Here is a 6,964-nt window from a genome sequence, read left to right as displayed (position 1 = left end):
TGAAAGCTATTTCAAAATAGCTTTAACTCAGAGCAGTGACACATTTCTGCAAAAAGGAATATCAAGCAACTGTATATCATTAAGTCTAAGGTATCAAAAGTAAAGTATAAAAGTGAATCTATGTACATTATTAAATGTGAGTGACTGGTAATAAGAAGTAACAAGATTTAAAAAAAACCTGTAACATTAAGAAGAAAGAGCAATTGTAATTAAGTAGGGCGGAGAGAGCCTACAGAATCAGTAAACATTGATAATCTCAGTAATAGAAAAAAATGGAAAAACTAGGTGAAAGATTACCATCAATGTTACTTGTAATAAAACCATAAGTAATTTCCATTAAGTATAATTTATTAAAATAAGAAAAACAAATTTTGTCTATTTGTCAAAGTTTAGGAACCTTCCTGGAAATTATAGTTCATGTTTTTTTGTCCAATCTCAGACCAGTTGAGTAGGTAGGTCCTGGCTTCCCTATGTTCTGAACCTAGATTCATATACATGTTGACCTTCAATACTATGGATTATCAAATATTAATCCTTGGCGGTAATTGGACCGTGCTTCGAACAAGTCTTAACATTCATTCATGCAATCTTGCACCACAGATCCTATCTGGGATAATCCTCCAAAGGATGTCAAGAGAACAGAGAACAAACCCTACCAGAATTATATGCACTTGTTCAAGTTCCCCTTCTACAATAGATTTTCTCTGTTGTTAATGTTGCTTTTGGTACTAATTTAATCTTATTTCATTTATAAATGAGCATGCTTGTTTTAGTGTGTTTGAGAACAGAAACAAAATCAAGAATAGATGCATCTTTCCTGAGAACTTTCACACCTGTTTGTTTGGAGGTTCAAGATTCATCATGTGCCTCCTGCCTAAATCGCTCCAATGTTGAATCACATACCACGTGAGAAATAAGTTATGAGGAGAAGCTAGAGATCAATGTATGAATTTTATTAGGGGTAAAACTAGTTAAAGATTGAGACTTGGATCAGTGGGAAACATGCCTCCTAAGAACGGCTCTCCCCTCTCTTCACCCTCGGTATTTTTGGTAGAACTGCTTATCGCCAAGTCCTTGGAAAAGGATAGAGGAAAAGAGAAGGACTGAGCAATGTGGCTTCTTGTTTTCTTTTTCCCAACCAGACAAATGAAGAAGAGTGTGGGTTATAGGAGGCTGCATGTGTTCTTTCTAGTTGATTCTTTTGGGCAATGGAAAGAAGTTCCTTTCCATGTATGAGGAATGTGAGGTAAGTTCTCACCCTTACTCCCCCAAATTTAGGACTAGTCCATTTTGGGATTTCTCTGGACCCCAAGACAACATTGTAATGATTACGCCATTTGAGTGAATCTGACTACAACTCCTTTGACATTCTTATTTTGCTTTTTAATCATGTTACCTTTAACTTTTTTGTCACCTGTCACGTGTTGTAAAGAGGTGTTTGTGTGCAGATAGATGATAGGTAGATAGATGGATGGATAGATAGATGGATAGATAGATAGATAGATAGCTTTATCATCTGAGAATTTTTCTCTTTATTATAATAGTCAGTTTACTTTCAACGTAATCAGTAATATATTGGGTTTTGATCTACCATATTTCTGTTTTCTATTTTCCTCATGTCTCATTTTAATTAAATTTTTTAATGTTTATTTATTTATTTGAGAGAGGCAGAGAAAGAGACAGAGAACATGTGAGCACACCTGGGGGAAGGGCAAAGAGAGAAGGGAGAGAGAGAGAATCCCAAGCAGGCTCCACACTGTCTCTGCAGAGCCTGAGGCCAGGCTAGATCTCAGGAACCACGCGATCACAACCTGAGATGAAAAACAAGTCAGATGCTTAACTGACTGAACCACCCGGGCACCCCATGATTTTTTTTTTTTCAACGTTTATTTATTTTTGGGACAGAGAGAGACAGAGCATGAACGGGGGAGGGGCAGAGAGAGAGGGAGACACAGAATCGGAAACAGGCTCCAGGCTCTGAGCCACCAGCCCAGAGCCCGACGCGGGGCTCGAACTCCCGGACCGCGAGATCCTGACCTGGCTGAAGTCGGACGCTTAACCGACTGCGCCACCCAGGCGCCCCCACCCCATGATTTTTAATCTCACATGCATTTTATTTTCTTTTTAGAGACATTATCATATTTATAGCCAATGTTCATTTCCATTCAACTACTTACCAATCTTTTTCTTTTACTTTTTGTATTTTCCTATATTTTTAGGTTCCTACCTAAACTCATTTTGCTTTGGCCTAAAGAGATCCCTAAGTATTTCTGCTAGGGCAGATCTTCTGATGACAACTTATATCAGGTTTTCATTCATCTGGAATCACTTTATATTGTCATCATTCTACATACTATTTATCCTAGAAAGATTTCCGACTTAGTAATTTTTTTCTAGTATTTTAAAAATGTCATGCGATTGTTTTCTAAATTTATTATTTCAGTTTAGAGGTCAGATTTTTTTTTTCATAATATATAATGACATGTATCCACCATTATAGGAACATTGGAAATAGTTTTATTGCCCTAGAAATACTTTGTGCTCTACCCATTCATCCCTGCCTCTCTCCTAATTCCTGGTAACTATTAATCTTTTATATTTCTTCGTAGTTTTCTGTTTCAAAGTGCCATTTAGTGGGGCTCATACAGTGTGTAGCTTTTTAAAACTGGCTTCTTTTCCTTATGCATTTACGATGGCTCCATGTCTTTTCATGCCTTGATAGCTCATTTATGTTTAATGCTGAATAACATTTCATTGTCTGAATGTACCACAATTTATTTAATAATTCACCCATTGGAAAACAAAACAAAACAAAACAAACTTGATTGCTTCCAAGTTTTGGCAATTATTAGCAAAGCTTCCATAAACATCTGTATATGTTTTGGGGTAGACATACGTTTTCAGTGAATTTAGGTAAATGTCATGTAGTAAGATCCTCTTTTTAAAGACGTGTGTGTGTGTATGTGTGTGTTGAATATTTTATCTTGGTCTTGGGTTGTCAGCCATTTTACAAAGAAAACCCTTTTTGTGTTTTGCTGTACTTCTTGAATCCTTATCTGTTACTTTTGGGAAATTTTCATCTATTACTTCTCTATTCTCTCAACATTCCTTTCTGGGACTCAATTTAAAGGCGTTTTTACTTCCTTCCAAATGTTTGTTATACTTTTCATCCCCTCCCCTCTCCAGTCTTTAGCCTTTTAGCCTGTGCATTTTCTACTTCATATATATATATATATATATATATATATATATATATATATCCTGGCCTCTACATGTGTAAAACTGCTTGAGAGTTCATCCTGTCCCATAACAGCAAGTGAGTGGGTGAAGAGAATCTTAATGTACTCAGAGGCTGAATTGACTTGAGAGTTGGGTTAAATTCTTCATAAGGCTTGGTGCATTTGTCATTTCCTTTATCCCACTTTGACTCACTGTCTCCAAACCAAGAGAAATCATAAAATTATAGAAGGTTAGATATTTGAAGTATCTTAGAGATCATTAACCAAATTCTTTCATTTTTACAGTAAAAGGAATGTCCAAGGAAAGTGTATTACTTAGCAAGATTTTATACAGATATTAAGTGATAATTCCCAAACGAGAACCCAAATGTGTTGCCCTTTGATGTGCTGTTCTTACATCTACTGAAGGTGTCAGTTTTGTGCTTTAGTCGTGCACCTGTCACGATCTTGTTGCCTATTTCAGAAATCAACCCCCACTAACTTAAGCTGATATACAATTTAGTAGAGTTCTATATCTGAGCTCATGAAATTATTGGAAGTCTGGAGAGCAATGCCCAGAAAATTCTCTGCGTCTGAGAAGGCCATCAGAGAGTACGGGCCACGTCATCTGCACGAGCAGTCTGCCTAGAGTCACTGTGGTGCCTCCAACAGTGGGCCTCCTGGATCTTGCTAGATGCCACCACAGTGAACAAACTCAATATTCTTCAGTCATCTATGCTGATTCAATGACAGCTCAGTGTTCTGGGCAAAAGCAACTAATTAGACAAGCTTTAGTCACATGAAGTTTCCATAGTAATCCAGTGTGCAAAGTAAAGAATTATAAGGTAATATTTAAAAAATTACATACATATATATACATATATTATATATACCATATAAATATTATATATATATTATACACATATACATTATATACATATAATATATACATATATTATATATACCATATATATACATATATATATATATATATATATATATATATACACACACACACACACACACCATTACTTTAGTGTGGCATATAGAGATCTTTCAGTCAAGAGAGTGTTTTTTTTTTCATCTAGAACCAGAAGTATAAAAAAAAAGAATTAGACAATTACTAGGACCTCTGATTTCCTTCCTTTTCTTATCTGTAAACTATGGATAATAATGCTTGTGTTTTCCTAACTCATGAAAATATTTCAAAAATCTTAGATGTCATACAAAGTAAATTAAACATATAAAAACTTTGTGTGTGTGTATGTTACCACAAGATAAAGGCCATCTTACTAAAATTAATAAAGACATCGTACCTTTCTTTCTTTTTCCTCATACCTATCTTACCTATAAACTAAAAGTGAACTCTGGAAAAATCGGCAAAGCTTTCATCAAAATTGCAGTAATACAGGGCTCTTGCGTTGCTTCATCAGTTAAGCGTCTCACTCTTGATTTCAGCTCATGTCATGATCTTATAGTTCATGAGTTTGAGCTCCACATCAGGCTCTACAGTGCGGAGACTCCTTGTGATTCTTTCTCTCTCCCTCTCTCTTTGCCTCTCGCCTGCTCACTCTATCTCTCTCAAAAAATAAATAAACTAAAAAACATTTTTTAATAGGGGTAATAGATTCAAGCAACCATATGTTGACTTTTAAAATATCTTCAATACATGTGAAAACCATAATGTCTGGTTAAACACATTATCTGTAGCCTAATGAGGTCCATGGTTTTAGTCTCACTTGAATCCCTGTATCCAAAATTATTTTCATTATTAATGAGGCAGCATATCAATGTATGGATTTCAGTTTTCTTTATCAGTTGTAAGAAATTCTAGTTTCTAGGACACCATTCTTACATCTTCTGTCCATTGTCCATTATAAACATACCTTGTGACCAATTACAAAGCAGAATAGATCTGTGTGGCAATGGGATATATATTGGATAAGAGACTATTCACCCTGTAGAGAATCTCAGAAAAGAGGTCAATGAGTAACAGATTATTAGACTGAACTCTTTTATTTTCCTCTGTCAGGTGTTTGTTCTGTCTAGACTGAGATTCATGAGCATTGTTGTGGAGCAAAATTGAAGTACCATTATCATAAGCTGCTTGATAGTTATTTTTCACATTTTTTGATTGAAACCTATCTGAACAAAACATACACATACAAAACCACTCACAGACATAGTTTTTTCCTGGGTCAAAGTTTTCCTCTGTGTTTATCAACCTTTGGAAATATAATATGAGTAAATCTATCTTCTAAAAATATATTAGTATCGTAACACACAAGGTGATTGTGGGCGAACATTTTATAAATCAACAATTCCAAAAGTAGCACTTTCATTTACACGTTCTGCATGAAGAATTGTACTGTATTTTAAGAAATGAATTTACATATTGTGATGGTTGAGTTTATGTCTCAGCTTTACTGAATCACAGGATGCCCAGATTTCCAGTTAAGCATTATTTCTCTGTGTATCTGTGAGAGTGTTTGAGGAAGAAGTTAGCATTTGAATCACTAGACTAAGCAAAGTGCATTGCCCTCTTCAATGTGAGTGGGCATCGTTTCATCCACTGAGGGCCTGAATAGAACAAAAAGGTAGAGGAAGGGAGAATTTGCCCTCCCTCTGATTGCTTGAGCTGAAACATTGATCTCTTGTGCTCAGCACTCCTGGTTCTTATACATTCAAACTCTACCTAGAATCTACTCCATCCACTCTCTGGCTCTCAGGCTACCAAGCTATACTCCTTGTCTTCCTCGGTCTCCATCTTAAAGATGGCAGATCATGGGACTTGTCAGCCTCCATAATTACGTGAGGCGATACTTTATCATAAATCCTTTTATATAAATCTTTCTGTCCTCTTGCTTCTGTTTCTGTGAAGGACCCTGACTAATACACAAGTAGATATCTGTAGCAACAGCCCAGAGTCAACAGGTAACAAACAGAACAGATGGCTACATTTTCTTTCTGAAAACATATCTTCTAAAATTATGTTGCAGAAAAGAAAATAGAAATAATTGAATGAACATCTCCTTATTTTCATAGGCAGCGAGACATCCAAAGTTTTTCTGTGTAAAAAATTTACAAGAACAGATGCAAAGCTGTCACCTCAAAATTACCCTGAAATGAGAAACAAATAATGACCTTTGTCTTTGCATAATGAGTCATTAACAATAGACAGTAATATCATGGAATACATATTATATTAATAATCTTTGTTTAATATTTGACATTATGCCAGGAGACTAATGTATTTATATTTACTAAAATATTAAGACATTTCTACTGTACTTTCTGAATAACATGGTTAAAATCATTGATATATTTTGTTATGATAAAGCATTAACCATGTCTTATTTTATTTAAAAAAAAATCATTATGAAACAGAATTATTAGAAATCCTGGTTGAAAATGAGAGCACGTCTTGGGGAGTTGGAGTCTGCTTTATATGAATCAGTTTGGTGGTAATATAATCACACACCTCATAAATAGTATATACCTTAGAAAACATAGTGTATAGATCCAAAGTTTGGAGTTTGGATATATACTCCCAAAACAACAAAAGCCAAAGACGTAAACTGAAGGCATTATTACCATTACTGTCCTATGATTAAGCACACATAAGTTCCATGCCTCAATGCATAAAACTGATCAGGTCCTATGCCTGTCATTCGAATCTCCACTGATACTTTCTAAGTATGCAAAATCAGTTTGAGAGAAAGAGTTCTAACATTATTCAACATCTA

This window comes from Puma concolor, chromosome B1 (genome assembly GCF_028749965.1).
Source record: "Puma concolor isolate L17-30 chromosome B1, mPumCon1.1.hap2, whole genome shotgun sequence".
Classification (NCBI taxonomy): Eukaryota; Metazoa; Chordata; class Mammalia; order Carnivora; family Felidae; genus Puma; species Puma concolor.
This window is presented reverse-complemented; position numbering follows the sequence as displayed.